This window comes from Aulonocara sp. 'chitande type north' Nkhata Bay, linkage group LG8, assembly GCF_057382095.1.
Source record: "Aulonocara sp. 'chitande type north' Nkhata Bay isolate Kocher_YH1m ecotype deep benthic linkage group LG8, A_spYH_male_GT1.1, whole genome shotgun sequence".
In the NCBI taxonomy this organism is placed as follows: domain Eukaryota; kingdom Metazoa; phylum Chordata; class Actinopteri; order Cichliformes; family Cichlidae; genus Aulonocara; species Aulonocara sp. 'chitande type north' Nkhata Bay.
The window spans coordinates 10,736,099-10,762,079 of record NC_141351.1 but is presented as its reverse complement, the minus strand read 5'-3'; the positions used below and the strand labels follow the sequence as shown (position 1 = coordinate 10,762,079).

At 39.6% G+C, this 25,981-nt stretch overlaps 1 pseudogene; it reads right to left on the bottom strand.

The window, feature by feature from the left end:
* Window positions 1-1,398: 1,398 nt before the first annotated feature.
* On the bottom strand, window positions 1,399-2,474 carry LOC147323235 (general transcription factor II-I repeat domain-containing protein 2 pseudogene; annotated as a pseudogene).
* Between the last annotated feature and the right edge of the window lie 23,507 nt (window positions 2,475-25,981).

The following is a 25,981-nucleotide window of genomic DNA, read 5'->3' as shown; positions in this document are numbered from 1 at the left end:
TAAGGATTAATATTAATATCTTTAGAGTACAACTCATCACTAATATGTTATCTGACAAAGATGGCATGCACAATAAACAAAACTACACATTCATCCAAGAGTTCATGTTGCACCTATTACTTTTATTATTGAATAAAACGAATAATATCTTCTGTCTGCATGTCCAGATATGCTTTTTGACTTTTTCATGACATTTTAGAACAACTGAGCATACTGTTTACTTTGTTAATATTTTTCTAGCTGGTTCTTGTTTAACTTCTGTTAACATTCCTGCTTGGAGAATAAGTAAAGTAGTTTGGTATTCATTCAGGTCAAAGCTGACTGACTCCACGGTCAATCGAGCTATCTAGTCAGCTGTTATAAACTGCCATCTTTTGAAACCTGGCCTAGGATGACACGGCAACATTATTTTAAATGACAATTTAAAGAGACAGTGATTTAAATTCTATAAAATTTAACACACTGAAAAGATATGCAGACAGTAAATGTTTAATATGAAGCTTTGGCTTACAGTAAGTTGGAGAAGAAAGATCTGTGTTCTCATATCTGACAGCATAATAATGTGTTTTATCAGTTCTCAGCTAAATCAAGAAACAGAAACAATTAAATGTCAGAAACTGAGGTGTTTGTTTCATAATTATTCCATTCAATAACAGTAAAATTATCGGTAGATTTTCACAGTTTACCATATTAATTTCCTTTGATTGTGTGCAAGTGATGTGTTGTATGAGGGAGGTGAGGGGAGGGAGGGCTGGTACATGTAAGAGTGGAAAGTAGAGGACTGCTCCCTGAAGCAGAGAACAAGCAAACAACTGGCTCTTTAGGCACTCCCATTCAGTAGTAGTGTTCATCTGCACACTTTTCACACCTTGGCTCATGTGATTAGGTAGAGGATCACCAGCGGGTCCTTTTGTCCCTCTTTGGGGGGAAACTCCCACTGGGTTTAAATCTGACACTCTCCACCATTTGACCCTTAGAACTGAAGAAGCTTCTCGGATGAGAGGCGATTCACAGAAGTATATCACAGATCACAGAACTACATCAGGGTGTCTCATGCAGCACTTTCAGTGGGGTTGCATAGTTTATTTGACTCCTGATACCTGGCATCTTTTAGCTTTCACCAGCTCATCAATATCAGGCTTCACATCCTGAGCGGCAGCTAACTTCAGGATGTGATTCAAGTGCCTGTGCGTGAGCCTTGAGCGCAGTTTTGTTTTATTTATGCTCATTACAGAGAAAACTTGCTCACAAAGATACGTGGTTCTGAATATGCACAACAGTTTTGCAGCGAGGGCTGTCAAGTTGGGGTAACCTGGCAAGAGATTCTGATAGAATGTGTTCAAGCCAGCTGCGGCAAATTTGCCCTTCAAATCCGAGTCACACTGCAAGTCTATTATTTCAAGTTGGATACTGACGGGGATTCACGGTGAATGGTGAGCAAAAAACTTTGAAGTCTTTCTCCAGTTCACCAAAAATCTGAAATCGTTGCTCAAACTCTAGTAACAGTCCCGTTACTTTATCTTTAAACCGCTTCATATCTGCCACACTTTGGATCGTGCACACATTTTTCAGACAGAGGAAGTGGGCTGCATCACCACCAGCGAGCTGCATCTCCCACAATAACAGCTTCAACTTGAAAGAACGTATGCTGTCATAATACTGCGTGACAACTTTGTTGCCTCCTTGCAGCTGTTTGTTCAAGTTATTCAGGTGCTCTGTAACATCCACCATAAATGCAAGGTCCTGCATCCATTCTGCGGAATGAAATTCTAACAGTGGTTTGCCCTTTTCTTCCATAAACTGTTCAATTTCTTCTCGTAAATCAAAGAAACGCCTCAGCACAGCACCTCGGCTCAACCATCTTACCTCAGTGTGGTATGGCAGGCCATAGATGTGGTCTTTCTCTCTGAGAAGACTGTCAAACTGACGGTGATTGAGGCTTCTGGATCGGATGAAATTAACAGTTTGGATGACCACCTTCATGACGTTATCCATTTTCAGTGACTTGCAACACAAAGCCTCCTGGTGCAAAATACAGTGAAAAGTCCAAAAATCACGTCCTCCATTTGCAGATTGCACTTTATCTCTGAACTTTTTTACAACGCCTGCTTTCTTCCCGATCATTGAGGGCGCACCATCTGTAGCCAGGCTGACAGCGCGGGATCAGTCCACTCCGACCCTGTCCAGCGCGCCGATGAGTGCGGTGAAAATATCAGCTGTATCTGTACCAACTCCACGAACTCCTCGGTGACAGTCAATGTGTCATCAACTCTGCGGATGAAAATTGCCAGTTGTGCAACATCTGTAATGTCCGTGCCTTCATCAATTGCAACTGAAAACACAATAAATGACTTCAACTGGCTGTCCAAATCCGCTGAAAGATCAGAAATCCTGTCGGCAACTGTGTTTCTTGTCAGGCTGATATTTGCAAAGGCCTGGCGCTTTTCAGGGCACACAATCTCTAATGCCTTCATCATACATGTTTATATACAGGAGAAGTGTATCCTGAACCAAATTTCACCAAGGAAATCATTGGTGGAGAGTTTGCTTTTCTGGTTTTACTCACAACATGCCTACATAAGGTGAAATAGTCTGCATATATACAGTTGTGAAAAAGTGTTCACCCCTTTCTTGATTTCCTGTTTTTGTATGTTTGCCACACTTAAATGTTTCAGATCATCAAACAAATTTAAATATTAGACAAAGATAACACATATAAACACAAATTGCAGTTTATAAATGAAGGCGTTTATTATTAAAGGGAAAAAATCCAAACCTGTGTGTTAAACTGACCTGAAAGACTTGCTGTGGTAAATGAACTAAGTTTCTTGAAAAAGAATGTCTGGTTATCTGTTTTGGACCTCAAGCTGAAGCAGATTTGAGTTCTGCAGCAGGACAATGATTCAAAACACGCCAACAAGTTGACGTCTTAATGGCTTAAGAGAAACAAAAAGGACTTTGGAGTGGCCTAGTCAAAGTCCACCAAAGGGAATTGGATTTAATCTGAGGAAATTTTCTGAAGAAGTTTTTCAATCTGAGTTAAGATTGGCTAAGGTTGGCCAATAATCTAGGTCCTGAGCTGTGGTGCATGTGAGCCATGGCCAAGCATTGCAAGAGCAAGGGAACCTTTTAGCTGTTGTAACATAAAGGAACTTAAATGAAATTAAGGTTGTTCGTGAATCACAAATGTGTTTATAATTCCAGGGACATGTTAACTGTCTACTTTTGGCATATTAAACACAATGAAGCTCTGGTGGCTTGTTGAGTTTTGTGGGTTTTGTTGTAGCGGTGTATTACTTCCAAGTACAGTCATTTCTTTCTGGTTTAATGATTCAATATGTAAATCTTTAACTGGTTTAATGATCTTTAACTGGTTTAATGATTCAATATGTAAATCTGTCTGGCTTTTTGTAGCTAACTGAGTTTAGTTCTTGAGTGTATCTTGCATTTGGTTTATTTATTCAGTCTTTGTCTCCATGTTCAGTGTTTTTCTGTTGCTTCCTGTTTTACTTCATGTTTAACAGTGTTCAACAGAATAATTTATATTGGACCTTTTTAAAAAAAATAAATCTTGATGAAACCATAAAGAGCTGCATTTGATTAAATTTCCTTCTCTTAGATATGCCATTTAACACACACACACACACACACACGCACACACATGCACACACACAGAAAGACTTACAAAAAACTGATGTGAAACTGGATGTGGTTATTATTATTGGGTGTTATGCTGGGTTGACAAGTTCATTTTTATCAGTGGTGCACACATGCAAAAGAAGTGACTTCCTGAAAAGCAGTTTGAACTAATAAGCAGAGGTGGGACCAAGTCATTGTTTTGCAAGTCTCAAGTAAGTCTCAAGTCTTTATCCTCAAGTCTCAAGTCAAGTCTCAAGTAATGTCAGGCAAGTCAGAGTCGAGTCTCAAGTCACTGGTGTAAAAGTCCGAGTCAAGTCACAAGTCTGAAGCTTTGAATTTCAAGTCCTTTCGAGTCTTTAAAAAAGAAAAAAAAGAAAAAATAATGTTGCAGTTATATGCTAAATGTAAATATTAGACCATGTAATTTTAAAATCTGTGTTTTTCTCAACACATGACAAAATAGTGAACTTAGAAAATATACACAAATTGTGAAATTGCACCTCTTTAAAATGCAGCTCAATTAAACCTAGCTCCAAGAATAATTTTCACCGACAGTTCTGAGATAAGCTGCATGTTATTCTTGGATGCGGTTGTAGGACCAGCTTTAAAATCGCATGACAAAAATATCATACACATTAAAAAAAACTGTATCACCAACGTAGCCTGTACAACATTTGCTAGTTAGATGAAGTCAGCTATCTCATCGTAGCATATTTATATGCATATTTATAATCATACGGTTCTTGGAGTGAGTGCATACACTCATGAAGTTTAGTAACTTCAGGTCACTGCAACAAGCCCAGGTACAGTTTACCGACGGATGGGTGCAGGACCTTGAAATGCACCGTGTAGAACGAAAGACCATCGTACGTATCATAAGTTTACCAGTCTCACAAATTGTCGTCATAAATACACATTCCTTAACCGTTTATTAATAGGACCTTTGAGCTCAACGGTAATTAATTAGTAGTGGAAATAATTTCTGGTACCCATCACAGAAATGGAGCAGTGACAATAATACTGTATGCTGTAATCGTACTGGGCAATTGGTGATACAAAAAACCTGTTTTATCCTGTGAATAAAAGTATATGTTTTTGTCAATGTACCATAATAACAGAAGCGAAACGCAATATTGTGTCAGGACAATTCACTATTTATGCACAATAAATAAAGGAGCATAGCGCGACAATTTCTGTTCAGCGCCAGACTTGCTTGTAACCTACATCAACAATTATGTTATGATAAAATACGTAATAACTACAACAGAAGACTGACCTTCGTGTAAATGCTTGGAGCAGACTAACCTGTGAGCTGGAGTGTTCTGGGACGTTATATTTGGTCTTTGAATGGCTGCAATCCAGTCACCTCTTTGTTACTTCGGAAACATGGCTCGAACAATTTCTCTTCAACGACGTAATCCGATAACAACCGATCTCTTTACCCGTCGGCTTCCCGTGGCTGTCATGCAGTTAATAATACAACGGCTTCTTGACATTTTTGTGTTTCTTTTTATCGCTGTGTAACTGATTTCAATTGAAAGTCTGTGTGCGCTAGTACCGCTTGCCACGAGTTCCCAGAATCCTTTGCGGTTCTACCCGTGAATGACGTCACATTTTCAATCTCTATATAATATGCATGTTAAATTTTATATTTGGGGTAAAATATCAAGTCTTTTCAAATAAACCGGTTCAAGTCCAATTCAAGTCCCAAGTCATTGGTGTAAAAGTCCAAGTCAAGTCACAAGTCTTAGAACATTTTTTCAAGTCAAGTCTAATGTCATAAAATTAATGACTCGAGTCTGACTTGAGTCCAAGTCATGTGACTCGAGTCCACACCTCTGCTAATAAGCATGCAGAGATGTAATAAGGCTTCAAAAGAACTAGAGCTGGCTGGTTAGTTATCCACCAGCCAGGCAGCATTCAGAGATAAACTGAAGATGTTTTTCTTAATAAAGGAAAGAATTTGCAATCATCCACTTAGAGCAGGGTAGAATGGAAATTTATTGTTTCTGTACATGTACAACAAATTGTTGTACTCTGGTCTTTTAGGCTTGTTGGTGTTGCTGAGCATTGATATGCACACTGATGCCTGATAGAAATGACAAAGTACACACATCACTTGAGCAAAACAACAGATACTTGTGTTTTAAAAAGTCACGTAAAAGGTTTTTATTGAAACAAAAGTGAAAAAAAGCAAGTAGCTCTGAAATGTCATAAAGTAAAAATTAAAAAGTAACTGTATGGATGTTGCTTGGACATTTACCATTTTTTGTGCAAAGTTAACTGAATGTCTTTATTAATATTATAATAAAATAATATCTCCTACTACAGACTTTTTCATCATAAATTATAATGAGCGTAAACGGGCAGAGAAAAACAATGGCAATAAAAAAATCGATCTATTTGCTGTTGCCTACATTGCAGATGTTACTGCTCTAGCCAAATCTGACGTGTGTCGTCTGGTAGGGTGTGAATAAGTTTCATGTAGCAGTGTGACTTGTGAACCAGTGTTAGAAATGCATGTAATCAGAGCAAAGAGAAAGCCACACAATTTCTCTATGGTTGTTCTTACCAGAGGTCACTTTGTGTATGAATTGTGTTTTTATCATTCAATTGTGGACTCATCTTTTGTAGCTTTAAAAATCTGGATGACAACATGTTAAAAGTATTGAAGAATCACACTTTTTTCACCATAACAAGTTTGAAATTACTTCACTTCCCTCCTGTGAAATGTTAGATGGTTTGATATACACTACAGTCAGTAGTCAGTAGCATCCACATTTACACAGGAAAATCAGGCTACATTCACACTGCAGGTCTTAATGCTCAATTCTGATTTTTTGATCAAATCCAATTTTTTTGTCTGGTTGTTCACACTGCAAATAAAATGAGACAGCAAACGCGCTCTAGTGTGAGCGGTTTATGACCCTCAAAGCGGCCCGCATGCGCAAAAGAAGACATCACACACAACACGCTCTGTTTACGGAAGTAAAAATGGCTAGAGCTAGTAGGTGTTGTTGCAGCAGTCTATCAATTTCTGCACACTCATAACCGACAGAATTTTGACAAATTAATTAGAGAAAGAAGGACACTGTGAAAAAAAGAGACCCTGTGCTTTAACAATGGCTTTGTTTGGAGCAGTGGCTGCTACCTCCGCGCAGCTTGAATAGAATTGTCTCCCCATATGCTAATCAAGTCCAAAACCTCAGTTTCTGTCCATACCCATATGGAAAAGATATATATAAATCTTATAAAGTTTTATCTGTCTTGTATGAAACGTGTATGAAAAGCATACAAGATTGAAAACAGATATAAGATCCCTTGAAAAATCATATAAATGAAACTTGGATGTTTTGGATACTTACTAAAACAATATATGAAAGTAATGAGAAAGTGGCCACTTTCATGAGTAAATCATATAAGCCTTATATGATTCACTACATGAAGTAGGCCACATCTTATGCAAGTCTTTTATAAGTTTTTACTATTTCTTTTCCATATGGGTTGACTCGCTCCGTCTCCAGTTTCCGCCACCATGATTTCTCGTTTGTCTACTCCAGCACTGATAATTGGCTTCTGTCTTGTGTCAGTGATGTAAAAGAAGGATTTAATGCGACATGACCATTCAAACAGCAGTCGCTTTTTAAAACATCAGATATGTATCGGATTCAGTACCACATACAAAAGTGACCTAGGTCGGATTTGAAAATATCGGACTTGTGCTGTTCAAACTGTCATACCATGATCGGATATGGGTCGCATGCAGTGTGAACGCAGCCTTAGTTAAACTCACCAGGTGTGTGTGAACAGTATGGTTGTAATTATGTATAGCATGTATGAGCACTTGCACTCACACATTAAGTATAATCACAGCAATCTAAACAATTTTTAAATTTTTTTAAATTTATTTATTTTTATTTAATTTTAATTTGTTTGTTTTTTTCATGGAAAGCCAAACTGAGCCGAATTGAATTGTCAAAGTTGCCTGCCCGCCCAAATCATATGGTCTGCTGCTGTGGCCTCTTCTTCCTCTCAGCCTTAATTCATCTTTCTCTATCTTTGACTGAAGTTATCTCAAATTTATTTCTCTTCCAGTTAAACGCAGCAGCTGCAGCTTTAACTAGCTGAGGAGTGTGACTGCGGCAAACTGCACAGAAAATTTGTGTAATTTCTGATGTTCATTGGGCTGTTTTCAAAGTTACATCTAAAATTACCTGCCACTTAAAAAGTTAAGCTAAGCTAATATGAACACTGCTGAATTTCCTTCTTCACTGGTATTAGTTTAAGTCTGTTGAGCATTTGACGTGTCGAGGAGTTAAGTGCTAATGGAACTAGCTAGCTATATACTTGCTAGATATAAAAGTACCACAACCACAACTTCCTGACACTTTTACCCTGTAGAACAGTGTTAATAGTGTTGTAAATAATGCATAAATGTTTTTGGCTTCTTTTATCTCTTTGTGTGCCATAATAACTAATGATGAATACATCATTATTGTATTCATCATGCATCATCAGTGCTTCTTCCCTAAAAGTCTGTTTGATTTTTGAAACCGAATTTTATGTCAGTTTGGAGCAACAATAACTGCACATAAGAATCAAACACGCTTGAAAAAGTAAGGAGTAGAAACTACATTTGTTTTCAAATCTGGCGAGTAAAAGTAACTGAAACTACAGATACCTGTTTAATTTGTGATTGACATGACATTGACCAATCAGCTTAAAGGAAGAAAAATAGGGTCAAAATTTGTAGTTGTAACTTGCAGGGTTTTTTTGGGCTAAGTCCACGCACAAATCTTTTTTACACATACAAATCTTTTTTACGCACGCACAAATTTTTTTTACACATACAAATCTTTTTTACACATACAAATCTTTTTTACAAGTACAAAACCGATTTACAAGTACAAAATATTTATGACCACATTTTGAGCCCATAGATGAGTGCCATTCAAAATTTCCTCAGAAGTCAATGTGGCATATGATTGCATTAGCAATAAATTTAATAACGCTCTATATCAACAGCTACACACTATATAGAACAACTTTATAGGATTATATTTGTTCGCAGATGTTGGCAGCTATCAGCGAATAGTTATCAGCTATTTTGAAACAAAAAAAAGATACTTTTTATCCATAACAAGAACTCCATAACAGCAAATGAACTGTACAACAGAAAATGCAAATGCTATTTATGGTCTCCTCACAACAATGATAAGAAAAATAAACTGGGCCAATATGGCATGTTTGTTAATACAGAGACACAGGTCTACGAGTGTCCAGCATTCAGACCTGAGGACACTCATGTGAGAGAAAATCTGCTCACACAGACATGTAGAGCCAAGTACTGTCAATAATGCTTCTGCAATGTTCTGAAGACAGTTAAACTTGTCAGGTAGTGATGTCCAGCAGGTGAAAATGCAAGCTCCATGAACACGCACAGCTATGGATTCCAACTGCGTTTGTAGTTCTGCAAACTTTGACCCCCACAAAGTCGAGCTTTTTGGTTCAATCAGGTGCACTTCGATGTCCTCTGTGTCCAGCCAGTTAATGCAAGACAAATCCAGCTGCTCATTAAAGCTTTCTGGTTTGATCAGAAAAAAATACATTGGTCCATACACCTGAAAGTCCCAAAAACAAATTGTGAATTCTGTCTCGAGTCTTCAGATGTATCCATGTATATACGTGGTGCTGATGCTGATGAGTGGACAGCTCCTGAAGCATTTGAAGTGTTGGAATGTGGAAATGTCAACGTCGCTTGGTGTGGCAGCAAGAGGTGGGGATGGAATAAATACTCAATTTAAAAGACAATGCCACCCTGTGAATTTCACCCAGAGAATACTGGATCTAAATAATGCTAATTACCAGGAAGACACTAAGATCCATTATACTCAATATACTGTTTTATCAGTGATAAAACAGACAATTTATTAATAATGATTTAAAACAGCATATAAAAACACGAGCCGAGGCTTGCCAGTGGAGGGGCAGGGATGCCACGCACAAAAACAGCTCAAAAAGAAAAGAAAACTCACCAATACACAAGTGCAGCACACTATCACACGCTCACACTAATAAACTAAAAATGCAGGTGTGTAACACTCAAAGGATCCCACAACCAAGGCACCCCGGTCTCCTCCACGTCAGGCCCTCCACATCTGAATAAAAGAAACAAAGAAAATTTTAATATATTCCAAAAAAAATAGTTTGCACACACTGGGGTTAGCCCAACTGCAGGAACACACTGGTGATCCGCAACTCGATAAAGGGCCTCCTACCGGTGGTGTAACAAAAAAAATAAACTACAAATCAAAACAACCGAACATACAAACTAAATAAAACCTTAAATCTAGAGCAGACGGAGTTACCGTATTACTCCAATTTGCTGTCCGCCCGACTACTTTAATTTAACAATTCAGTCTATCAACATGCACGCCAGCTGACTCCCGTAGCCGGCATGTATGTAGCCGCTGTCCACGCTGACATCCACTCTTAAGAGGCTGGCAGCAGCAGGGAAAAATAACCCTCGCAAACGGAAACAGACGGTAAAAGGCAAAGCAGCAGCACTTCTGTTAGCGTAGCATAGAAAACCGTAGTGACCTTGCTGTAAAGCTACTGGCTGCCCTCTAAGGCCCACACTTCCTGCAATACATAATAAGCGTTTACTATAAAACAACAATAAAAGGCAGAGATCACAACGAAGCTGAGTTACGTACCAATTAAACGGCGTCACTCAATTCATGAACAGAGTAGCCCATAGGAGGCTTCTACAGCTATGACCTATAAACAACACTGGTTTACCACAGCTAAATAATGTACGCACAGCACCAAATACACACATACCAGCCACGATGGAGGCTTCAGGAAGGAAATCCACGGGTGATCTCTGTAACACGAACACCACAATCAACACAAGTACTGCCAATTCAGGCTGAGGCAACAACGACATGTACGCAGCTCCTACCTGCAACACCGGGCGAAGTCAGGTGACCGAAAGGAGATAACAGGTACGCGATTCAGGGGTGCTCAGATGGCTGCTCCTATTTATACTAGCGCCCCCTAATGCGCCTGACTGAAAGTGGGATGAACCAAGACATAATATTCATCCTGCCACATTGGAAAAACTGCCAGCTAGCAACGTCCCTCTCACCAGTAGGCTAAGTGATTTTTAGCCAATTACAAGTTGAATCTGGTAATTGGGGGTTGTTAGCTAAGATACCGTCATTAAGAAGCAGCACAACTAATGGGTCTATGGGAGCTAATTTGCGATGTGCACCGCTGGCACGGCCATTTATTTTTTAATTCGCCTTCTCAGATTAATTCACCGCGTGTCTTACCCAGGGCTGGACTGGGACAAAAAAACTGCCCAGGCATTTTGACTAGAGACCGGCCCACCAGGTGTTATAGGAAAACACTCTTGTTGGTATATCTATGATTTCTATACATTTTACGTCAGATAAAAACTTTGGTTGTAAGATTCAGATAATTATTTATTAAAAGCTAGACATTTTAAAAATGAGAGTAAGAAAGAAAAGTATTTCTTTGTGCCCCCCTTTCCCTGTTAATGTCCTACCTGGCCCCTTGGCAAAACTTTGCTAGACCCGCCCCTGCACAGTTACCATCTGTCAGCTACTTAGAAAAGGATCCTGGTGTTATTTGTCTCTCAGAAACAGTTCATAACTTCCCTTCAACTCATTCAAGGTAAACCTGTTTCTCATCACCTGTTCAGCTCTGATGATTCAGTAAGGACATCTCCTGGTTTCATCTTCATGTTTCCCTCTCACCACATATCCAAACCGCTATCATGACCAGCAGCTTTTACAGCTGTGGCTCCAGCAAACATCAGCTGATACTAGAAATTAATATTAAATAAATTATAACAACAGCTGATCAAGCTTAAACGTGCTGCCATTGTTTAGTGCGACATCCGCTGGTTTCCTCTTTCTGGTGCAAAGTGGGCGATAAATAAGCAAGAGAGAAAAGCTGATCAGTTTCATCATTGATCAGTTTCGTGATTGAAGTAGCAAAAGGAGAGGGAGGGGGGAGAATGAGAGAAGAAGAAACAGCTGTGCAGTGAAAAGACGCAGAATTACTTCAGCTTTGTGTCTTTTTCCATTCTAGCTGAAGTACAGGACAAACTGTGTTCCTTTTCAGCTCAATACGTTTTCTCTGAATGCGGGACGATTCCGTCTTTTACAGAACGGTTGGCAACTCTACTAACTAACCTTATGAATAAAATAAAGTTCACTATCAGTAACATCATAGCACCCGCCCAGCTGTATAGAAACTCCATCATGCTAGCTAGTACGCAGTACGAGTTATTGTAACTGACTGTAAAAAGTCAGCATAACAAAAATAAACTCTACCTAAACTTGGTTCCTATCTGACCCAGATAGACTGCAGGTCATAACTTCTTACGTGAAGTTCAGGCCCATAAAAACAAAAAATCACCATCGGCAAATGCCCGGTTTGCCTGATGGCCAGTCCAGCTATGGTCGTGCCATCAGTTAACCCAACCCAGGGTTGCCGACTCCTGTGCTAAAGTATATAGTTTAGGCTGGATCAGGTGACCCTGAATCCTCCCTTAGTTATGCTGCAATAGGCATAGGATGCTGGGGGATTCCCATGATGCATTGAATTTTTCCTTTTCAGTCACCTTTTTCACTCATTATGTGTTAATAGACCTTTCTGCATTGAATCATATCTGTTATTAATCTCTTGTCTCTCTTCCACAGCATGTCTTCTATCCTGCGTTCCTTCTCTAACCCCAACCGGTCGCAGCAGATGGCCGCCCCTCCCTGAGCCTGGTTCTGCTGGAGGTTTCTTCCTGTTAAAAGGGAGTTTTTCCTTCTCACTGTCGCCAAAGTGCTTGCTCAAAGATTGTTGGGTTTTTTCATTTTCATTTGATTGTTGGGTTTTTCTCTCTATCTATTATTGTAGGGTCTACCTTACAATATAAAGCGCCTTGAGGAGCCTGTTGTTGTGATTTGGCACTATATAAATAAAATTGAATTGAATTGAATTGAATATACTGGCCACACATTTGTATATAAGCTGACCATGTAAACTTGAAATTAAGTTTCTTAAATAAATTAAAGAGCTGAAATATTGATGGAAACATGAGATATGTGTGTAAAACAAATCTAGCTACTAGAGGAAAATATATTAAAACTATTTTACAGCATGAGATAAATGCTATCCTGGATTTGGGTTTTATTCAGGGTTAGAGAGTTTAATGTCTGTGTGTAAATTTTATTAAAAATCAAGTTTAATGACATTTTAATAAAGTCAGCAAAACATTATGCATAGTATGAGGACTCAAACAAATTTGTCAACAATCATAGGTGGGGGATGTATTTACTGACCGTTATGCCAGAAGAGAACTGCACACCATTGCATCGTCTCCCTCAGTCAAACACGTCTTTCAAGTGAAGAACTTTGACACACTTGAAGTAATAAGACACATTCTGCAGGACAAAATTTTCTCCATCGAAGGTACAAACATTTTTTTATTGTTACAATTTTCTTAAAGTAAATGTAAATGTTCGAAAAATGAAAATAATTACATTGTATTGAATGCTACTTTGAGCTGATCACTTATTTACAAGGATTTTATTTCACATTTATTACATGGATTTGCGTCCTTCTTGAATTGAAGCAGTAAACGTTCATTTAATGTGTAAACTGCTACACTAAGAAGAAACTAAATCACCACATTCTATTAACTTTATTGTATTTTATTCATTAAAGTCACATTTTAAATTAAACGTAACTGTACATTTGTAAAATGAACAATAAATGCTCACTTTTATAATAAACTGTAAAAACATCATTTAAGATAATTAATTGAAGCATAATGAAAGAATGAACCTGTAAAATTTTATTTGTTGTATTGTGTCTCTCTTTTACCTTTTTGTTTATTTTTCTGTTACAGGATCTCAAAGCAGTGGAGAGTCACTGGAAATGGAAATATCTCAAGAGGGATTCAGTGCAGTTCATGTGCCTGAGGTAATTAAAACTACCTGAAAATCACCAGACAGTTTAGTCATAGAAAGAAAGATTCACATGTGCCTTTGTGGCAGTTTTTATGGCCTAAAGGCAAATAAACAGTTAAACACAGTCCGGATTTTAAGTGAAAATAAATTGTATTTTAAATGTATTTTCTGTCTACACTGTAGGGAATTCAGATGTCTATTGTTGGTGCAAACCAGTGGAAGGGAGGCTACGTGCAATACACAACAGGAGGCCAGAAGGTGAAAACATATGAGGATGTGTCTTTGGAGCCTGACAGTTATCTTGGTAAGAATATTACAGCTTTGACAATCTAATTCATACAAATGTGTTCATGTATATAAACAGCTCTGCTGTAATTCTGTCATGTAAAACACACCAATGAGTTTGAAAAATGGGCACAATTTAAAAGAGGAGACTTAATCCTTTTTCTCATTTTAAATACCTAAATTCTAGGTTACTCAGTGGCAATTGCTAAAACTCAAAGCAGCTGTCTGACAGTTGTTGGTGCTCCAAGATATAAACACAGAGGAGTTAACAGTCGCTGTTAACAGAGAAAACTTTGAAAATCAAATAATTGAGCCCTTGGCATCACAGGTATGAATTTGCAGCATGACAGATCTGAATGACCTTGTAAATAATATATAAATTATTTTTCTCAAATAAAAGAATAATAATGTGTTCCTTACACAGTATCAGACTGGGGAATATTTCGGGGCAGAGGTGTGTACCATGGGCACAAATGATGATGACATCACTGATCTAATCTTCATATCTGCTCCAATGTACATGGAGCCTGATAGAGAGGGAAGAGTTTATGTTTGCAGATTAACTGGTTTGGTAAATCACAGTTTCATCTAATCCAATTAAATTAATCGTTTTATTTGTCAAATTTTTATTAACTATAAAATATTCACTCTCCTGCTTTTAGTTTGTGGAGTGTAATTTTGATGATCCATTAGTACTAAGAGGACATGCAGCTGTCAAAGGAAGGTTCGGCTCTTCTCTTGCTGTGCTGCCTGATCTAAACTCAGATGGATTCAGGGATTTGGCAGTTGGAGCACCTTTGGAGAATAATGGTGAAGGCAGCGTCTACATATTTAATGGTGAAGGAGGAGGAAGAATCAGTCCTACTTACTCACAGGTACACAACATCAAAGAACTCACAATGATACAATACAATACAATACAATACAACTTCATTTGTATAGCACATTTAAAAACCAGTGGTTCACCGAAGTGCTTCACAGTCATACAATAAATTAGAGATAGGAACAATAACAGGGTATAAATACACCAACGCAGTGTAAAAAATAAAAGAAAATACAAAACACAACTTGACTAAGAGGTTATTCAGCAATAAAGTAAAATGATTAAAACTACATAAGGGAACATCTGCAGGATACCGACACTAACCAGGGAAAGCTAGATTGAATAAATGGGTTTTCAATCAGGATTTAAAAGGCTGAATCGATTCGGATGCACAAATAGCAGTAGGATGATAACTAAAATCATCTACCACATAAATCCAATATCTATACAATCTACAGTTGGAATACTGAGGTTAGTGCAAGATAGTGTAATCATACATTACTGTTGTCTATGATAATTCTACAGTATTTGTTGATATACACATTTACAGAATGCATTAATGATCAAATATTTAGGTACATTTTAATGTTTATTATTATAAGAATTGCAAACAGATTTTTAAAATATCATAATTATATTGTATTTCATAAAAACATAAATAATTTATTTTAAATTATTACATAAATCATTAACTATCTATCTTCTGGGGTATATTCTCAGCAGCATATTAAACATTTCAGGTCCCCATAAGGAGAATCATGTGCTAACCGCTGTCTAAATGACTCGGGTAAAGTTTGTAGCATGCGTGCTTGTTGTTTTTGTCTGCTTCCACTTGTCTTTGCACTAGGATCATGTTGTAAATGTGCAGTCATATTCGTTGTGTTCCCACTAGTGCTGTCAGCGTTAGTCTCGTTAAAATGACATTAGCGCCATAACGCGGCAAATCTCCGTTAACAAGTTACCGCGTATCGCCCCGTGCATGGGGCTGGACGGCGTCAACACGTTAACGAGCTAACTGCGCTAACGCACTAATTCCCACCAATTGAGCATTGCGTGGCACATCCGACATAATGTTTTACTTTTGTCCATGACGCGCTTACCTTCAGGGTCATGCTTCACATGAAAACCAAAATCGTTCCAAAGGCCAGATATGAATGAGGGTGGGGGAGGTTCAATTTCGGGTAGCGTTGAGGCAGTGGCCATGTTGCAACGAGCTTCTGTCTCGCTAGCTTGCGCTGCGCTCAGTGAATCTGCGCTTGACAGTGCAGCCTAGGCGGAGTAGTCGAGCGTAGATCCAATGAGCTCTCAACACAGACAGCATCATCAGAAGAGAAGTTGATAAAATAAATTAAAAATTTTGTATTGTTCGATACATCTGCGTACCGAACCGAAAGCACTGTATCGAACGGTTCAATACCGTATAATATATATATATATATATATATATAGATATATTTTTAAAAAATTCCCTGCTCGCCCCTGTGGGTGGTTAATCCTTCAAGCTCGGGTCCTCTACCAGAGGCCTGGGAGCTTGAGGGTCCTGTGCAGTATCTTAGCTGTTCCTAGGACTGCGCTCTTCTGGACAGAGATCTGCGATGTTGTTCCCTGCATCTGCTGGAGCCACTCGCCTAGCTTGGGAGTCACTGCAACTAGTGCTCCGATTACCATTGGGACCACTGTCACCTTCACCCTCCACATCTTCTCGAGCTCTTCTCTGAGCCCTTGGTATTTCTCGAACTTCTCGTGTTCCTTCTTCCTGATGTTGCTGTCATTTGGAACAGCTACATCGATCAACAAAAAATGTTTCTCAAGTTGTCTTGATCCATGCTCAATCATCCAGCGTTCAGCAATCCTCCCAGTGTAATGTCAATGTAATGTCACCATGTTAGCACGTTATTCTGCAGTTGATAAATCTACAGATATTTCTGCAGTTACCTGTGCTGTCAAAGGCATACAGGCTGATTCATATCCTGAAAAACTGTTGACTGAAACCTGGCCTAGGATGATGCAGCAACATTATTTTAAATGACAATTTAAAGAGACAGTAATTTAAATTCTTCAAAATTTAACACACTAAAAAGAAATGCAGAGTGCAAAGGTTTAATATGAAGCTCTGTTTTACAGTAAGTTAAACAAAGAAGATCTGTGCTCACATATCTGCTCACATCGCACTGTGTTTTTATCAATTCTTAGCTAATCAAGAAACAGAAACAATTAAATGTAAGAAACTGAGGGGTTTGTTTCACTATTATTTCATTAAATAACAGTAACATTATTCATAGATTTTCACAGCTTACCATATTAATTTCCTTCAATTGTGTGCAAGTGATGTGTTGTATGAGAGAGTGGGGGAGGTAGGGCTGGAACATGTAAGACTGGAAGGTAGAAAACTGCTTCCTGAAGTAGAGAACAAGCAAACAACTGGCTCTTTAGGCACCCCCATTCAGTAGTTAGGAAAATGTAAGCTTGGAACCCTCAATGACAATGTTCTGTGGTGATGGACTGAGCAGTGAAGGAAAGTCCCCCCAAAAAAGTTTTTTTATTTAACTTTTTAAGACCTCCCATATGGAAAAGAAATAGTAAAAACATATATGATTTACTCATGAAAGTGGCCACTTTCTCATTACTTTCATATATATTTTTTTAGTAAGTATACAAAACATACAAGTTTCATTATATAATTTTTCAAGGGATCTTATATGTGTTTTCACTCTTGTATGCTTTTCATACAAGTTTCATAAAAGACAGATAAAAACTTTATAAGATTTATATATATCTTTTCCATATGGGCTACCATAGAACCAAGTCCACCAGAGCTTATATTATATTTTTACATGCTGTAGTGCCATTTTTGGGAGCATTTCAAGTTGCTATACATCAATACAACCATTATAGCCCAAATTTTAATAATATGTCTGCATTAAGTGCATAGCAATTACATAAATTGCAAAAAAGTGCAATAAACTACAAAAAAATTGAAAATCATTTTTGTTTTTTTAACATATATTTCTAGTTAGAGAAATTTAAGAGGCTTATCTCTCAAAACTGTAAATACAAAAAAGTTGCACAAAATAGTTTCCCACCACCGGAAATTTATTTTGAGTGTCTTCATAGTTTTATTTTTGAAATACACCAATTTTTATATACTGCAGGAAAAACGAAAATAAATATTATAATGCAAATTTGCAAAAAAGCAGCATATGCATCAAAATAAACTATTTCCAGCAGTGCAATATGAGTCCTAAGCATCCCAGAAACGACACAGAAAGTCATAAAGTCAAAGATAACTTTTAATAACACCAGTATAGGCTCATGAGGCCCTGGTTGGGTTGTGGACAGTGGTTGTGCTTTTGTAATGTTGAGGTATTGACAGCTACACACTGAGGCTTTGAGCCTCAGTCCTGCCCACATTTTATTCTGTAAAAACTAAATTTTCACTGCTTTTATGGCCTTTTTAGTGGGAAGAACATTTAAAACATTTAATGATTTAACAAATCTTTTAAATCCTTTGTCCTCCACAATGCTAAATGGCTGGGAGTCCTTAATCACCATGCTAACCAGGTCTTCATCTATTTGAGATTGTTCTCCTGAGGAAAGACAGCACAATATAAATATAAATATCACACACGTAACTTATAACAGTTGTATAATATTGTTATATCATTTAGTAACATTACGGCATGCTATATTATCATGGCATTTGATGGCTCACCTGGTCTTGCGCCACAATCGGTGTTCCCCTTATTCTCATGCAAAGCTCTGTAGTGCCTAAGCATGGATGAGGTGTTGTTATATCCCAGGGGCCCGTTCTTCGTACGTCGCTTACTACATCCAAGATCAAATGACACATCCAAGACCAAATCATCGCGCTAACCATGAGCTCGCTAATCCGGTTCTCCGAACACACCTGCTGTTGACGATCAGTACAGCTGGATGAAGTAATGTGAGATCACTGGGTGTCGTAAAAGGGGCTACGCATCGATAGTAGAAACATTGATCGGCAACCCTCTGATTGGTCGGCGAAAATGTCGAAGGAGCGCGCTCGGTATTTTTCGGCAGCAGAGCAAGAACTCTTGAGTGAGGGATTTCAGGAGTTTCAGAGTTTAATCAGAACGCAAGGGAACACTGCAAAGGCTGCAAAAGCAAGGAGAGAGGGCTGGCAGAAAGTTGCTGACAAATTAAACTCGGAAGTAATTTAATAATAACAATAATAATGGAGTGGATTTATATAGCGCTTTTCAAGGCACCCAAAGCGCATGACAATGCCACTATTCAGTCACTCTCACATTCACACACTGGTGGAGGCAGCTACGGTTGTAGCCACAGCTGCCCTGGGGCAGACTGACAGAAGCCAGGCTGCCATATCGCGCCATCGGCCCCTCTGGCCAACACCAGTAGGCGGTAGGGTAGATTTATCATATCACACTATATTATCCAATATTATATTACATTATATTATATTATAATATGTTATATTATATCCCCTTTCACATTAGAGCCACAACAGGACCCACTAGAACATGGGAACAAGTAAAAGTGAAATATAAGAATATTCTACAGAATGGTAATATTTATCACTTATATTGCTTTTCGTCTCTTGGAAAGAGACCCTGAAATAATCTGTTTGTTTGTTTATAACAGCAACCAAGAAAAGGGCAGAGCAAAAAAAGACAGGTGGTGGTCCTGCACCCCCTCGTCAACAAGTTGGTTAAGTAAATAATACCCTCACGGGAAAATCGATATCTCTCAATGAGCACACTGTCGCGCTGAGCTAAAGGATCCTGTCTGTCCCGCAATATACGCTGAATTCTGAAAACTCTCCTTATCAATCTTGCACCTTCCGCAATGGGTGGCTCGCGTAAACGGACAGGACATGGCTGCAACAGGCTTCCCAAATCCACCTTCGCTTTTATAGCCGTGGTCTCTCATCTTGATTACACGAAGTAATTTACAATTACTACTCTGAAATATGAATTACATCTGTAATAATCACATACATGTAATAGAATGTTAATAGTACATTTCCCTTTTTTAGGAAATGACCTGTATGTATCTGTGTGAAATCAATAAAAGGATCAAGTGCTGCATTATCTTCAGTTACATTGATGTTATTTATTTATCGTGAAACAGTGGTGGAATATCGCTGTTGCTTTCGTATAAATGAAGCGGACATACCTGCGTGCCCGCGATCTAATCCTGTTTACATAAAGTAAACCTGCTCCCGAGCAGGTTTACGCTTATGGCTCTGTTGCTATGACAGCACGTCCCGGATGAGCTTCGGGGAACCGAATGATCCAAGATCACGCGAAATCGTCAACAATCAAATCCAGCTAACTTACTTAGCGAGGTACGAAGAACGGGCCCCAGCTCCCTGGCACATAGCAAACACTTCACCTTGTACAAAAGTAAAGCCGCTTAACATAAATTGTATTGCACCATCAGTATTGTGAAAATACATCTTCTGTAGAAATTTGCATACCTTGTTGGGAGGAATAAAATCCCAATGTTCCCACACAGGGGAGGACATCCTCCTCTTCTTAGCTGGCTCCATTCTCTCCTGGCTTTCTCTCCTCACTGTCATAAACCTCCAAACTCTCTCCAAACTGTCTCGTCTGTCTTCACGTGGTACAGCCGGGCAGCGAGGCTTTGGACGTCATCATTTTCAGCTCCTCCCATAAATGAAGCAAACCTCGATACGCGCATCGCGGAAATGCCCCCTCAATTACTCGACACAAGCTTTGAAGCCTCGATACAGGACGTCACATCACTAGTAAGTACAACTCCTCCGGTTTCATATGCAAAAAAAATTATTGCGCTGGCTTATGTGGTTGCAGTGCTACCGCGATTTAAAAATAGTTACGCAAAACAGAGTGTGCCCGCTCCGACCGGTTTTAAAGGGTTAACACCAAAACTAAGTTGGTTAAATTGGATAGAAAAATCTCAATCTTGGGACGATAAAAGAGGTCAAAATCATAGAACTCTACTCAAAAGCTAGCAAAAAACAGTACTACTAACACAAACAAACTGACCTACCTAATCGAGACAAAGGGGTAACTTAAAAAATGGCTGATCAGCCCACAAGCATGCATAAAAGAGTTAAATCCCCCCCCCTCCAATGATCCGGAGTTGTGGTATGTCCTGTTGCGAAATCAGTTTTACCCTGGTTCTTTTCATTCCTCGAGCGTTCAGAGATGGCACCGGACTCAGTAGTCATTTTCACAAAATCTTTATTCATCTTCATTTAAGCATGCACTTCTAGAAGGGAAGACGAGGCCGGTGTCCCTCTCCAAATCTTCACCCCTTTGTTAGTTACAGCCAGCTTTATAGAGGCTGTCCCCATCATAAAACCCCCACGGTGTGCTGGAAACTCTGTGTCTGTGTCTATGTGAGTGCTCGTGAGTGAGTGTAGATTAGATTCGATTAGATTAGATAGAACTTTATTAATCCCTCGGGTGGGTTCCTCTGGGAAATTCGATTTCCAAAAAAGCACAGCACCGACAGAAGTTACACAGCAAATCCAGCATGTCCAAATTAACACTGTCGGATTTGATTTCAACACTATTAAAGTGTCTATATGGGTCCACACCAGAGAGTGTTAATTTAACTCTTTTTGGAGGGTTGGTACGTTAACTCTGATTTAGTGTTAAACACCAAATCTGTCTGGAGTTGATAATTTAACACTTGGTGTTAAGAGTTTATATATTAACTCTCAAAGAGTATTTTAGTTTAACTACGTAAGAGTTATCTTCTAATTCATTCTAAAAAGCGGGAATTTCACCGTTCTGAACTTCTAAAAATTTATTTTGGAAATAAACATTTACTAAAAAGATGCAATGGTTTTTGAAAAACATTTATTCTGAACTGTGCACCACAATTTCAAAACATTTTCTGAAAGATGTAACAGTATACATGTTCTCACTTTCATTAGAGTTTTGTTTATCAAAAGGTCTGACATAGGTGAGCTGGTAAATACAAATAACAGCATTCTCATCACTTATTTCTTCAATACAATATGCATGTCCTTCATTCATCCCTTTGTGGAACTTCAACGCACTTCTGCTCTCCCCCATATTCCATCTTCACAAGCATATCCTGTGTGGAGATTGAATAAAAATTAGTTGACACTAATTAATGGCACTAATAATCCAGTAAACAATTGCAGCACAGTAAAAAAAAAAGAAAAAAAAAAGGAATCCTCTTTGAGCCATTACTTGTGTAAAGTATTTTCCCAAAAGACAAAGACACAGGCAACAGGTAATACTGAACTAAATGTAAAACCTCAACCTTTTTCATTTTTACCTAAACCGTGTGCACAAAACTCTGGAGGGATCTATGCTAACGTAGAATCCAGTCAGGACGTCTGCTACTGCTGTTTGCTCGTTTTTTTTTATTTTTATGGGCGATCGTTTTCAGGCTTCAAGTAGCACCATTATACCAACATTTCACATTCTAGACATTGTTTTAGGTGTATTTGACCAAAAGTTTGACTGAAAATTCACATGCAAGCTTTTTTTCAAGGCTGTGGTATTTGCCTGCAAACAATACCTTTCAGCTAGCTAAAACAGAATATTATGCTATCACCGAGCAACATGGCTAATGCCTTTCACACAGCTTTGTCTCAACTCCAAAGAGCCACAGAAGTAAAAGCTCATAATAATAATTGAAACAATCTTTGAAAAAATGACTTACCAAGCATGGCAAACAACTCAAATATGTAGAGCAAATGTTCTGAAACGGCTTCACTTCAGCTTCGATTGGAGCCGTGCTGGGGGCGGAGTCTGTGAATTTACTCTGTTGGTGTCATAGCCCTTCTAGGAGTTCAGAGTTAAGAGGTCAAGAGTTAATGTTTCCATTGTAACACCTCCAGATTTGACAGAGAAACACTCATTTTTAACACTCGATTTTAACTACTATCATTTTACACCTCAGAGTTACATTAAAAGAATGTGACTCTGCTTAGGGTAAAATTAACTCTACTTTTGCAAGAAGACTATTAACACCAAAACATTTAACACTTTTGAATTTGCTGTGTATAGAGTTACAGAATATTTTATATATATATATATATATATATATATATATATATAAATATATATATATATATATATACACACACACACACACACACACACACATATATATATATAAATACAGAGACAATATAAATAAAATATACGAAGGGGATAAATAGAATAAATAGGAATAAAAAATAAAAATACAAGTGAATTGCACATTTCAAGTATTGAGGTCTATTGCACTGTTGACTATTTACAAAAGTATTACACAAAAGGTATTGCACAGTGAGGTGAAGAGGCACTACAGCTTAGTTGTTCCCCCCTCCTTTGTCCTCCTGTTTCCCCTCCCTCTCCCCTTCAGAGAGGAGTTAAACAGTCTGATGGCGTGTGGGACAAAGGAGTTTTTAAGTCTGTTAGTTCTTGTCTTTGGGAGAAGCAACCTGTCACTGAACAGACTCTTCTGGTTATTAATGGCCGTGTGCAGAGGATGCCTGGCATTGTCCATAATGTCCATCAGTTTCTTTAATGTCCTTTTCTCTGCCACTGTCAGCAGAGTGTCCAGCTTCATGCCGACCACAGAGCTAGCCCTCCTGATCAGTTTCTCCAGCCTGGATGAGTCCTTCTTTGCTGTGCTGCTCCCCCAGCACACCACAGCATAGAAAAGTACTCCAGCAACCACCGACTGGTAAAACATCCTCAGGAGCTTCCTGCAGATGTTAAAAGACCTCAGCCTCCTGAGGAAGTACAGTCGGCTTTGGGCTTTTTTATACAGGTGCTCTGTGTTGCATGACCAGTCCAGTTTATTGTCCACCCACAGCCCGAGGTACTTGTACTTGTTGACCACCTCCACCTCCTCCCCCTCTATCTGAACCGGCAGTGGACCTGCTCTAGACCTCCCGAAGTCCACAACCAGTTCCTTAGTCTTTGAGGTGTTGAGTTGCAGGTGGTTTGTGTGACTCCATGCGACAAAGTTCCTCACTAGACTTCTGTACTCCTCTTCCTGATCATCCCAGATACACCCCATGATGGCTGTGTCGTCTGCAAACTTCTGAATGTGGCATAATTCAGAGTTGTAGCAGAAGTCAGAGGTGTACAGGGTGAAGAGAAGAGGGGGCAGCACAGTTCCCTGTGGTGCTCCTGTGCTGCTGACCACTGTGTCAGACGTGATGTCCTTCAGCCTGACGTACTGTGGTCTGTCGGTGAGGTAGTCGGAGATCCAAGCCACCAGGCAGGGGTCCACCTGCATCCTGTTCAGTTTTTCCTGAAGCATACAGGGCCGGATGGTATTAAAGGCACTGGAAAAGTCAAGAAACAGGATCCTGACCGTGCCTTTTCCCCCATCCAGGTGTGAGTGGGCTCTGTGTAGGAGGTACAGGATGGCATCCTCCACTCCGGCACCCGCCTTGTATGCAAACTGTAGTGGGTCCTGGGCATGTTGTACCTGTGGTCGGAGGAGGTTGAGGAAGAGCCGCTCTAGAGTCTTCATAAGATGTGACGTCAGTGCCACTGGTCGGAAGTCATTCAGCTCATTGGGCCGGTTCTTTTTGGGGACCGGGACAATGCAGGATGTCTTCCATAGGGCGGGCACTCTCCCCAGTCGCAGACTGAGGTTGAAGACTCGTTGTAGCGGCTCCCCAAGTTCAGCAGCACACGCCTTTAGCATCCTAGGACACACCTTGTCTGGGCCTGCTGCCTTTCTGGGGCGAAGCTTCCTCAGTTGTCTCCTGACCTGATCCACTGTGACACAGGGAGATGTTTGGGAGGAGGGGAGGGGGGGAGATGTCTTGCTGCTGAGAGAGGGATTGGAGGAGGGGGGTGTCATGGTGTCAGGAAGGGGGGGAAGCGAGGGAGGTAGGAGAGTGGGGATTGGACTCTGTAGTGAAGGTGAGGGTGAGGGTGGGGGGGTTGTGGGCTGGTCAAACCTGTTGAAGAAGTTGTTGAGTTCGTTTGCCTTCTCCACAGTCCCCCCCACTGTGCTTTTCTTGGTGTTGTGGCCTGTGATGGTTTTCACACCATTCCAGACCTCCCTCATATTGTTCCTCTCCAACTTCTGCTCCACCTTCCTCCTGTAGGTGTCCTTTGCTTCCCTCAGGCAGCGTTTCACCTCCCGCTGTGCTGCTTTCATCTCCTCCTTCACTTTGCTCCTGAAAGCCTTCTTCTTCATGTTGAGGACAGCTTTGACTTCCTGTGTTACCCACGGTTTGTTATTAGGATAACACCGTACCGTCTTAGCAGGGGCGACCGTGTCCACACAAAAGTTGAGGTTGTCTGTAAGACAGTGTGTCGCCCCCTCTATGTCCTCACCATGTGGGCTCAGGAGCACATCCCAGTCTGTGGTGTCATAACAGTCCCTCAGAGCATCCTCCTTTTCTGGGGTCCATCTCCGGATGGAGCGCGTTGTGACAGGCTGCCTTTGGACGAGGGGTGTGTATTGTGGCTGTAGGTAAACCAGGTTGTGGTCTGACTTCCCTAGTGGGGGGAGGGGGGTGGCTCTGTATGCATCTCTCACATTAGCATACAGTAGGTCAATTGTCCTGTTGCTCCTTGTGGGTGTGTGCGCATACCTGTGTGTATGTGTGTGCACATGAGTGAGTGTGCGTGTGGATGTGTGTGCATGACCGTTAAAACACTGTGGGTGTAGGTGACTCCCTAGAGGTCATAAAACCCCTCTCACTTCCAGACCATAGTTACAAATGTTGAGACCCCCACCCTAAAACTTCCTCTGGGGAATTTCCACTCAGTGGGGGAGGTCTACAATCTACTCCTACAATCAGCCTTTATTATAGTGAGGGCAGTGTCAGTGTCTCTACAACAGTTCTACATTATATTTTAACACATTTCTAAACTCTAAATCAGCTAAATATTCTACAGTCCCAACTTGCAGATCCCCATATAGGCTTGCTCGGAGTTAATTACAACTGACACACACAGAAAGGGGACAAGACAAAGTGGTCTGGGTCTGAGACAAGCTGCACCCATAAAAGGTTGCTCCCTTACCTGGACACCCAACCCAACTTTCACAAGTCTTAAAAACATGCGAATGATTGTGCAGATGGCTCCCCTTGTCATAAAATACTGTTATTTGTCTATCAATAGTCAATGTATGCACTTGTTTAAAAAGAGCTATCTTTATCCTCAGTATAACACGGAAGCTCAAAAATTGAAATGACTCCATATTAACAGATGAGGAAAACTATTATCATTTATGAATCCTAACTTCCCCA